This window comes from Anoplolepis gracilipes, chromosome 16, assembly GCF_047496725.1.
Source record: "Anoplolepis gracilipes chromosome 16, ASM4749672v1, whole genome shotgun sequence".
Classification (NCBI taxonomy): domain Eukaryota; kingdom Metazoa; phylum Arthropoda; class Insecta; order Hymenoptera; family Formicidae; genus Anoplolepis; species Anoplolepis gracilipes.
In genome coordinates, this window is record NC_132985.1 from 6,146,721 (window position 1) to 6,160,265 (window position 13,545).

Here is a 13,545-nt window from a genome sequence, read left to right on the forward strand (position 1 = left end):
GACCGCGATCGCGATGAAGCCGAGAACCGAGAACCTAGAGTCGAGAGCCGAGACGAATGTCAAAAACAATAGCGCGCTATATATCACCAAGGTCGAATGTTATTATTTTATTTCGGAGTCATTTTAGACGTACTTTAACACGTTAAGATTTATCGTAATATTATTACGTATATTATCGTCGCGAGAAACGTGTACGGCACGCTCGACCTCGAGGTGACCGAACGCGAGGTACACGTGCCGGCGCCGGCGCCGACATCGGAGTGAAAACACGTGCGCACACTATGCCCGCCGGAGTATGAATGAATGACTCATGGCTGTCTCTAGTCACGTACACCGTACGCGCCGGGCTCCCCTCTCTTACTATGGAATGCGTGACGTCAAAGACAAGGTCGAGTATGCTCATTCTCTCTCTCTCTTTTTCTCCTCGCGCCAGACAATAACAAATACGCACTATACTACGTGACACAATTTAACGCGTTGAAATATGTACACAATCAAATGATTGTAAAATACATATAAAATTCCTTAACTAAAATGATATTATTATTCGATTTAATGCGATATATTTAAAATACATAAAACGCGATTACGAAATGTGTAAAATACTTTAACGAAAGCAATCTTATAACATTTGCCGTATAACTGTTTAACGATTTCTTTATTATATTCGTTGAAAATTATATCAATGACGTGAACAATTATTTGTAAAAATGATAAAAATTTATATTATAGATAAACACATATATTTATAGACGTATAATAATTAAATATGAATTAATAATGAAAAATATAATTTTACTGCCTGTACTTATTACATTTACTATAGATATTTGTCATATTATATTAAATAAATATTCTCTCTTTCATCGTAACTATTTAATTATTCCTATATATTGTTTTAATCCGTCAGAGAAAGTAAAAGAGAAAACGAGAGAAAAAATCAGAGATATTCTATCATTTTGTTCTATCACTGAAAATTAATTTATTAAATACAATTTATTAATTTTTTAATATTTGTTTATTATAAAAAGTTCTTTATTACATGTGCGCCTGTTTTTATTATAGCTTATTCTATTTAATTTATTTGATTAAAATATGAATTTTTGTTAATAAAATATTTTATATAAATATCGACAATCTACTTCACGAGCCGTAATATATTTTAAAACGGTCGAAAATTCGCTCCTGAATGAATAGGAAAACATATTTCGCAAAGAAGGTATCGCTAAAATCCGCGGGAAGAACGATACCTTCTTTGCGAAATATGTTTTCCTATTCATTCAGAAGCGAATTTTCGAGCGTTTTAAAATACATTACCGCTCGTGAAGTACATTGTCGATATTTATGTAAAATATTTTGTTAATAAAAATTGAACTTTCGAGGAGATTAAAAGACACATATTATTAATCGCGTACGAGTATGTCAATTGCATAATCGGCATTAATTAACAGTAATTAATAAAGTTTCATTTCTCGAAATTATTATATCGAACGTCTAGCCATTAAAATTGTAAATTCAAAGCGACAAATCGATGAATTAAATGAGTAAATTTCCACTTTGCGTTTTATTAGTTTAAAAGTAATTTTAATGGATTAACATTCTTGTGATTAAAATATGAGAGATGATATAATATGTGGGATTATATGGTTCATATTTAAACAAATGTAGAGATATGTTTACCATATATTTCACATTAACAATTATATATACATTAGAAATTGAGAAAACACAACGATGAATTATATTCTCTCTTAATCTCTCTCTCTCTCTCTTTCTCTCTCTCTCTCTCTCTCTCTCTCTCTCTTTTCAAAAACAAGCAAAAAGTCTTGAAACATAATCGGTTCATTAATAAGATTTTTAAATATAGTGCACGGCGAAATATAAAGAATGTCTCTAATATTTAAGTAATAAGATATATTGCAAAAATATTGCGATTGTTCGCATGACATAATGCGAAAATCATATAAATTTCTCCTCTAGACGATCATACAATATAAATGTGAAATAATTGATTATTACTGCTAATGAATAACACTCTTTTCAACTCTTAAAACTCGATTCTTTAACAAGGTAAAAGAAATGCAGTTCAGAAGTAATAACATATCTTTTAATTTCTTATTTTCATTTCTTATTAGGAGAATATATTTCGCAAAAAGGTATGCTGCAGTAGTTATTATGCACATCGAACAATAATAATATGCCGTCAAATATTTTAGAAAATTCCTCTCTGAATTATTAGAAAATATTTTGCGAGGAGAGATCGTGAATTAATTCAGTTTAAGCGGTACGCTAGGAAATTTTTATTCTGAGCTACTAGGAGAACATATTTCGCAAAGAAGGTATCGCTCTCGCCGCCGACCTTGCCGCCGACCTTGCCTGTAGCGATACCTTCTTTGCCAAATATGTTTTCCTAATCATTCAGAAGCGAATTTTCGAGCGTTTTAAAATACATTACTGCTCGTGAATTACGTTGCCGATATCTACGTAAAATATTTTATTAATAAAAATTGATCCTTGGAGAATATTAAAAGACAGATATTACTAATCGCGCACAAGTATGCCAACTACATAATTGGCGTTAATTAACAGCAATTAATAAAGTTTTCTATTTTTCCCCAAAATTAGCGTATCAAGCATATTCTATTGTTTAAATAAACCAAATAGATGTATTAAACGTGTGAAACTGATGAATAATATTATAATAATAAAATAACATAAAATAAAATAAAATTATTAATATGTATTTATATATATATATATATATATATATATATATATATATATATATAGTTATTATAGAAGAATATAATATGTTGGATTATATGTTTCATATTTAATCAAATGTAGAGATATGTTTCTTATATACATATTTAGCATTAACAATTATATATATAACATTAAAAATTAAGAAAACACAACGATGAATTATATTCTCTCTTAATCTCTCTCTCTCTCTCTCTCTCTCTCTCTTTCTCTCTCTCTTTCTTTTTCTTTTTTCAAAAACAAGCAATTCATTTTATAATATTTAATCTTATAAATTTTTGTATTATTAATAAAAAAGTTGATGCGAGACGCTTTCTGTAACTAATCGTGATTCGAAGAAAAAAGAAAAATTACTTATCAAAATTAATTACTCGAAATCATTGTTACAAGAGACTTTTATATAAATATATTCATAATATAATTTTATTTTATTTAATTACTGTAATTTTATACATCTGTTGAATCGTTTAATTCATTTATTTGTCGCTTTGAATTTACAATTTTAAGAGCAGGACGATTGATATATTAATTTCGGGAAAAGAAACTTTATTAATTACTGTTAATTAATGCCGATTATGCAATTGAGATACTCGTACGCGATTAATAATATGTGTCTTTTAATCTCCTCGAAAGTTCAATTTTTCTTAATAAAATATTTTACATAAATATCGACAATGTACTTCACGAGCGGTAATGTATTTTAAAACGCTCGAAAATTCGCTTCTGAATGAATAGGAAAACATATTTCGCAAAGAAGGTATCGTTCTTCCCGCGGATTTTAGCGATACCTTCTTTGCGAAATATGTTTTCCTATTCATTCAGAAGCGAATTTTCGAGCGTTTTAAAATACATTACCGCTCGTGAAGTACATTGTCAATATTTATGTAAAATATTTTATTAATAAAAATTGAACTTTGGAAGATATTAGAAGACACATATTATTAATCGCGTACAAGTATGTCAATTGCATAATCGACAATAATTAATAGTAATTAATAAAGTTTTTTTTGCCGAAATTAGTGTCAAACATATTTTGTTGTTAAAATAAACTAAATAGATGTATTAAACGTGTTAAACTGATGAATAATATTATAATAATAAAAGAATATAAAATAAAATAAAATTATTAATATGTATTTATATATATATATATATATATATATATATAAAGTTACTATAGAAGAATATAATATGTTGGATTATATGTTTCATATTTAAACAAATGTAAAGATATGTTTCCCATATATTTCACATTAACAATTATATATACATTAGAAATTGAGAAAACACAACGATGAATTATATTTTCTCTTAATCTCTCTCTCTCTCTCTCTCTCTCTCTCTCTCTCTCTCTCTCTCTCTCTCTCTTTTTTTCAAAAACAAGCAATTTATTATATGATATTTAATTTTATAAATACTTGTATTATTAATAAAAAAGTTGATGCGAGACGCTTTCTGTAACAACTAATCGTGATTCGAAAAGAAAAAAAAAATTACTTATCAAAATTAATTAACCGAAATCATCGTTGCAAGAGACTCATAAATAACTATATTTATAATATAATTTTATTTTAATTAATTACTGTAATTTTATACATCTATTGCCTTGTTTAATTCATCTATTTGTCGCTTTGAATTTACAATTTTAAGAGCAGGACGATTGATATATTAATTTCGGGAAATGAAACTTTATTAATTACTGTTAATTAATGCCGATTATGCAGTTGACATACTCGTACGCGATTAATAATATGTGTCTTTTAATCTCATCGAAAGTTCAATTTTTATTAATAAAATATTTTACATAAATATCGACAATGTACTTCACGAGCGGTAATGTATTTTAAAACACTCGAAAATTCGCTTCTGAATGACTAGGAAAACATATTTCGCAAAGAAGGTATCGCTAAAATCCGCGGGAAGAACGATACCTTCTTTGCGAAATATGTTTTCCTAATAACTCAGAAGCGAATTTCCGAGCGTTTTAAAATACATTACCGCTCGTGAAGTACATTGCCGATATTTATGTAAAATATTTTATTAATAAAAATTGAACTTTCGAGGAGATTAAAAGACACATATTATTAATTACGTACTAGTATATGTCAATTGTATTAATTAACAGTAATTAATAAAGTTTTCTTTCTCGAATTTAGTGTATGAAACATATTCCATTGTTAAAATTGTAACAAACCAAATAGGCGAATTAAACGTGTTAAACTAATAAATAATATTATAATAATAAAATAAAATAAAATAAAATAAAATTATTAATATGTATTTATATATATATATATATATATATATATATATATATATTTGTAGTTATTATAGAAGAATATAATATGGATTATATGTTTCATATTTAAACAAATGTAGAGATATGTTTTTTATATACATATTTAGCATTAACAATTATATATAACATTAAAAAATTGACTATTTTACGGTATAACGGTGTTGGGCATTTACGGATAGACTTAGGTAAACGACACAGTTATTGACCACTTGAGAAATATTTATTTTTAATTATGAAACTATCGATAGAGATCTTGTCAATAATTATATTTCATTGCATGTGGTAAATAAAAATATTAATTTTATTTGCAAATTGTTCGTAGACAATGTAAAACATAAGCAAGAAGCATGTAGAGCGAGTTTTACATTAAAAGTTAAAATATAAAAACTACATATATTGATCACTTTTAAAAATCTATTATATAAAAGAATCTACGATACTTTATTTAAAGAAAAAATATATCGCGAGTATTAAAGATAAATAAAAACTCGCGGTTTAAATAAAAATTAACAAATGCAAGTCATCAATAATTACAGTGGTCAGTAATTACTTTATACATAGAATACTAAAACTGTCACCTTATAAGTGTGTAGCGCAATTTTAAATTACCGTGAAGAAATATGAGTTGTTTTTCACATTTAAATACAATCTAAAAACCATGTAAAGTTATCTAGAAGACGCCTTGATCCGTGCCAGACGTCTTTTAAATGCCTTTTGTAAACATGTTTCTTTCGGACATTTGTGCTGTTCCAGAGATAGCTTAATTACACATAAAGTGATAGTTTAGATATTCTACGCCATTAGTATATCGTTTACTCGAAGACGGCCAAGACTAGTAGTCGTTTAGAAGACACGATATAAAAGTATATCGTGGCGTGTAAGTTCGTGAATTTATATTCTTTACGCGAACAACACGCAGCGATAAGTTCCGCTCCTCCTTCGTCCCATCCGTACAATTTGCAACAAATAAAGTCGCTATTTTTTTCATACAAAAAAATTCCCCCACGAGACAGCTTACAATTGCACGTATCAGATCGCATTTAATAATCGTCCATTTTCGCGAAGGGAGGAGGTTAATCATATCATTAAATATCGCGGCAACATATCGATTATGATAATAAATCATCACTGCTACGATGACGACGCAATCATCATTGTCATCGCGGCGGTGATGTATCATAGATAGAGAGAAACGATTGTTTGTAACGGAAAGATGTAATGTATCTACTATTAGGATCTAGATAAGGTAAAGCTTCCTATTTTTTGCCCACGGAAACACATCATTGCGTTTCAGCCGGGATGAAAATGATTTTTTAATTAATTTTTCTTAGATCTCTGCGATTATTTATTTCACAATACTATTGTCATATGGAATATTTGGTAATGTATGGTATGTTTCAACAATGTTGATTCTGATTTAATCTTGTATGCAGATTGCAGATCGCACATTAGAGTGACAAATCGAAAAAGAAATTTGAATTTCTTATTCGTTATAAAAATAATTTTTGCACGTACAAAAAAATGTAATTTTCCATTACATCGACCCAGCTGTGACGCTCGCGCGATTGGATTAGCATAATATTGATACTAATATTGATAACACGATATTAAAAATAGTCGTAATATGTAATCGATAATCTAATCAATGTTAAGAGATATTACTGTTAATAATTTGATACTCGTTAGCTCCGACATCATTCGCATAATCATACTTACTTCTCAATCGATTCGCCCATACCCACTACCGTGAATAAACTTGTTTTGCAAAGGGAGAAATGGTGTGAAAGAGTAAGATACAGGGATTAAAAGTGCGAGTATGGGATGGAGAACGAACAGGGAGGAAAGAGAGAAAGTGCAATGCACACGGATGAATTGACGTCCATACGGTATGTATACACATTTGTATCACGAAACAATTGCGTATGGACAATTAAAAATGAAAAGTTAATCATTTTTTTAACATTAATTATTTTTTTTTTAATTTATATTTAAAATAAGATTTCTTCTTTCTTTATTTTTACTTCATTTTAAAACATCTATTTTTTTATGTAAAAGTTGCGATAACCTTTCGTCATTGACATACATATCGCGCTACTGTCCGATCTATAATGGAATTATGTTTAAATAAGAAGAGAGCAAAAAGAGATAGAAAGAGATTTCGAATATAATAACTGGACACAGTGATACGGTGTACGTCTGTTCCGGCGAGGATAAGAATAACGTCCCACTTGTACGCTACGTCAATTTCGATGTCAATGTTCTCCTTCGTCGCTCATGTATATATGATATATTTAGTCCTAAGTATATATTTTATACTGAAATATTGGTAATAGTAGAATTAAGCGCTCGGTCATATTGATAGATCGACAAACCAAAGGATTCGTGCGCGGTTTCCTCGTATTTGCGTTTCTGAGTAAGAATGAAAGAGAATAAACGAGGAAAGTAAAGAGAAATGCATTTCCTCGTAAAACATTTATTTCCTCGACGGATTATTAGAGAGCAATAAGATCAGATAAAACAATATAATTAATCACGTTTCATATTTAATTTTTATTTTAATCATTTTTCATTGGCTCTCTTTCTCCTTTAATACCGCTTCAATAACGTCATATGATATGTATTTCGATAAGAAAAATGTTAATGATAACTGGACACTAAAAGAACAAATTACTTAAAAAATTCATCAAGTCCATTTATGCATAAAATAATCTGTCTGAATTTTTTATCTAGCGTCAAACTTTTGAAGTATTATTTAAACAAAAATGTCAATTTGTGTCACATTTAAATTCTTTATTTTTCACGACATAACTTGAGCTAAATTCAAATTAAAAATTACTTTACGTGAAAAATTAACAAATGCAAATTTTGTTAATTATTAATTAACTTTAGTTTTAGTTAAATACACTAGAATGTTACTCAATAGAATTATACTTATATTAGAATGATTTTTCATCGCTGAAATGAATCTTCCTCAGGAAAAAAAACGAATTTTTCTCAAAAAGATTTATCAAAGAGCAATGTGAGAAATTATGCATTTTTATTAAACTTTAGTTATAATAATTTAGTTATAGTATTTTATTCGTTGTTAAAAAAATATTCGTGATATCTTGCTTTTATACAATTAAAAAAGAATTTGAGATTTATTGTAATTATTCGAACATATGGGACAGAACTTCTCGATCTAACAATAAAATTCAGACTCCCATTCGTTATACAAACTATTATAGATTATAATTACAAATACGTCACACAAGCTCGTTTGTATATTTAAATAGTACGATATATGTTTTCTTATTTTTTATTTTAATAAATTATGGAATATTCAACAAGATTGATGCAGGAAAAATTTTGCATCTCTCTTTCAGGAAAATACATTTCTTTAAATAAAAATATATGAAAATTTGTTTTTTATAAAGTGTATATATATATGCAAAGTCTAAAAAAAACATAATGAGAAAGATATTTAGCTGTCTGGATAAATAAACTTAATGACCATAAAAATAAATCTAAAATACTTCAATTATTTTAAAGTCATAAAAAGTGTCCCAAAAATATTTTTAAAAATATAAACACTGAAGCTTATACATTTTTCATTAAAAATTTTTTACTAAAACGCTATTTAAAACTAGGACAATCAGGAATGTAAAACAGGTAGAAAAGCACGTTGATGTTTATCTGCATTTTGAATTTTGATTCGCGAATTCCTTTCTTTCCGCAACTATTTTGCATATTTCTCGTTTTTATCATTCTAGTTATAATTAACTCGCCATTTTGCAGATTGCGTTCTGCAATCACGCATGCCACTTCGAATTCACAATTGATCGGCAAGTTTTAACGCAAGTCTGAGAAGAAACACATGTTTTTATAGTTATCGATGTGTAACAAGAATAAATAACGCGCGTTAGCTATTAAATAAGATTATTCTGTATTTGCATTAAGGGAGAGAATTTTAGTCTAGCGGTATTTTAAAAAAATACAAAAGTAAGACAAAGATGCAGAGAACATGGTTCGAAAAGGATCGGCTGACAATCCACAATTAATTTCGCACTTCCTTAATTGACCGAACCGATCACGATGACTTATGTGTTTCGGTTCAATCTGTGTGCGCGAATGCAAATCGTCGTTCTACGCTCATCTATCTTAAGGGGTGATAATAGTCTTCACAATATATAACACATACATACATACATACACATATGTGTGTGTGTGTGTGTGTGTGTGTATGTATAACACAACGCATTATTTTTGCGTATGGGCGTATAAATATCTAGCAAATACGACTATATTATTTGTACGAATAATCACATTCAAGGAACACGGGATATCTCTCCGTATTTTTTATTCATGAATAAACAAATTTCTTTACAATATGCCAACTAGTCAAGAATGCTTTATACCAGACATGCTTTTAATAGTTTTAGGCTCAATCGCACCAATATTATTTTAGATTTAAGTGAGACTTAAATATGTTATCTTTATCTTTTACGTATAAACGTATAAAAAGAAATTCTTCTATGATTTATAATTGACTCAGAATTCACTAAAATGCACTATATCTTGCCGTCCGAGGGTTAAAGCAACGAATTTATCTACAATCTACATCTCTATCTATCAAAATCTCTACATAAATCCGTTGCTTTTAAATAAAAACTTTTTTTCACTCACCGACATTGATTCAAAACAGCGGAGTTGTCGGCATTAAAACTACGTTGTCTGTAACATACAAAATAAAATCCAAATTATAGCAGCGATTTTAAATAATTAATATTAAAGAATTTATTATTATTATATTTAATAAATTTACATTAGACGCGTACAATAATAAGCAGATATATTAAATATGGAATAACTTTGTAAATTAAAAAACTTTTCTTTTTAAATAAAAATTTTATAAGATTTATACAAAAATCTTCATGTCTGAATTTCTTTTGATTAAATCATTCAACTAAAAGAATCGAATTATTTCGTATAAGGCATTTATTAATTAATATACAAATTATATTTACCCTGGAGTTGCTCCGCCGATGCAGGATGCCTCTCCTAGGCCTCCTCCTCCTCTCAAATTGTAAGGGACATCATGAACTATTGTTTTATACGCGCGATATACTTTTTTTAATTTGTTGAAACGGCAGAAAAATAAAATCGCGCAATATTTTAAACCGTACAAAAGTAAAAACGCGCGATAGTTTGGACGGCACTTTCGCACTTTTACGCGCGATACTTTGACGGCACTCCCGAATTTCGGAACGATCGAAAATCCCATTTCATCACGCACGAGAATCATACTTGAAGTCGACAAGTCGGGCGCGATCAAACTCCGAGCAAGAGTTTAAGTCCGAATCGGAAGAGGACGGAAGATCGAGGGAATCGATCGCGAATGGGGTCTTTATACTGAACATACGTTCTACGCGGCCGGCATTCGCCTCAGCTGCGATACTGAGGCGTGTAAACGTTGTTGCCCGGTAAGAAATGACGATTGAAAAAATGCAAATTAAACGCCGATAATTGACATCCATTTGGCAACATCTTCCTCAATCAATCATTTTTCACTGGAAAGCAACGCTGAGAGAATCTCAGTTAATCGGCATCAAATACGATCCCCGACAACATAATTTCGTGATCGAAATCAGGAAATATGAACGAAAACACGAAGACCGCGATCGCGATGAAGCCGAGAACCGAGAACCGAGAGTCGAGAGCCGAGACGAATGTCAAAAACAATAGCGCGCTATATGTCACCAAGGTCGAATGTTATTATTTTATTTCGGAGTCATTTTAGACGTACTTTAACACGTTAAGATTTATCGTAATATTATTACGTATATTATCGTCGCGAGAAACGTGTACGGCGCGCTCGACCTCGAGGTGACCGAACGCCAGGCGCACGTGCCGGCGCCGGCGCCGACATCGGAGTAAAAACACGTGCGCACACTATGCCCGCCGGAGTATGAATGAATGACTCATGGCTGTCTCTAGTCACGTACGCCGTACGCGCCGGGCTCCCCTCTCTTACTATGGAATGCGTGACGTCAAAGAGAAGATCGAGTATGCTCATTCTCTCTCTCTCTCTCTCTCTTTCTCCTCGCGTCAGACAATAACAAATACGCACTATACTACGTGACACAATTTAACGCGTTGAAATATGTACACAATCAAATGATTGTAAAATACATGTAAAATTCCTTAACTAAAATGATATTATTATTCGATTTAATGCGATATATTTAAAATACATAAAACGCGATTATGAAATGTGTAAAATACTTTAACGAAAGCAATCTTATAATATTTGCCGTATAACTGTTTAACGATTTCTTTATTATATTCGTTGAAAATTATATCAATGACGTGAACAATTATTTGTAAAAATGATAGAAATTTATATTATAGATAAACACATATATTTATAGACGTATAATAATTAAATATGAATTAATAATGAAAAATATAATTTTACTGCCTGTACTTATTACATTTACTATAGAAATTTGTCATATTATATTAAATAAATATTCTCTCTTTCATCGTAACTATTTAATTATTCCTATATATTGTTTTAATCCGTCAGAGAAAGTAAAAGAGAAAACGAGAGAAAAAACCAGAGATATTCTATCATTTTATTCTATCACTGAAAATTAATTTATTAAATACAATTTATTAATTTTTTAATATTTGTTTATTATAAAAAGTTTTTTATTAGATGTGCGCCTGTTTTCATTATAGCTTATTCTATTTAATTTATTCGAAATATGAATTTTTGTTAATAAAATATTTTATATAAATATCGACAATGTACTTCACGAGCCGTAATATATTTTAAAACGGTTGAAAATTCGCTTCTGAATGAATAGGAAAACATATTTCGCAAAGAAGGTATCGCTAAAATCCGCGGGAAGAACGATACCTTCTTTGCGAAATATGTTTTCCTATTCATTCAGAAGCGAATTTTCGAGCGTTTTAAAATACATTACCGCTCGTGAAGTACATTGTCGATATTTATGTAAAATATTTTGTTAATAAAAATTGAACTTTCGAGGAGATTAAAAGACACATATTATTAATCGCGTACGAGTATGTCAATTGCATAATCGGCATTAATTAACAGTAATTAATAAAGTTTCATTTCCCGAAATTAATATATCGAACGTCTTGCCATTAAAATTGTAAATTCAAAGCGACAAATCGATGAATTAAATGAGTAAACTTCCACTTTGCATTTTATTAGTTTAAAAGTAATTTTAATGGATTAACATTCTTGTGATTAAAATATGAGAGATGATATAATATGTGGAATTATATGGTTCATATTTAAACAAATGTAGAGATATGTTTACCATATATTTCACATTAACAATTATATATACATTAGAAATTGAGAAAACACAACGATGAATTATATTCTCTCTCTCTCTCTCTCTCTCTTTTTTCAAAAACAAGCAATTTATTGTATGATATTTAATTTTATAAATACTTGTATTATTAATAAAAAAGTTGATGCGAGACGCTTTCTGTAACAACTAATCGTGATTCGAAAAGAAAAAAAAAATTACTTATCAAAATTAATTAACCGAAATCATCGTTGCAAGAGACTCATACATAAGTATATTTATAACAAAATTTTATCTTATTTAATTACTATAATTCTATTCATCAGTTGACTCATTTAATTCATCTATTTGTCGCTTTGAATTTACAATTTTAATAGGAGGACGTTTGATACACTTATTTCAGGAATAGAAACTTTATTAATTACTGTTAATTAATGCCGATTATGCAAATGACATACTCGTACGCGATTAGTAATATGTGTCTTCTAATATCTTCGAAAGTTCAATTTTTATTAATAAAATATTTTATATAAATATTAGCAATGTACTTAATGAGCAGTAATGTATTTTAAAACGCTCGAAAATTCGCTTTTGAGTTATTAGGAGAATATATTTCGCAAAGAAGGTATCGTTCTTCCCGCGGATTTTAGCGATACCTTCTTTGCCAAATATGTTTTCCTAATCATTCAGAAGCGAATTTTCGGGTGTTTTAAGATGTATCACTGCTCGTGAAGTACATTGCCGATATTTATGTAAAATATTTTATTAATAAAAATTCATTATTTATTCGAATAAATTAATTAGAATAAGCTATATAAAAACAGGCGCACATCTAATAAAAAACTTTTTATAATAAATAAATATTAAAAAATTAATAAATTGTATTTAATAAATTAATTTTCAGTGATAGAATAAAATGATAGAATATCTCTGGTTTTTTCTCTCGTTCTCTCTTTTACTTTCTCTAACGGATTAAAACAATATATAGGAATAATTAAATAGTTAAGATGAAAGAGAGAATATTTATTTAATATAATATGACAAATTTCTATAATTACATAGAGTTATACATATATAGTAAATGTAATAAGTACAGTAAATAAATTTATATTTTTCATTATTAATTCATATTTAATTATTATACGTCTATAAATA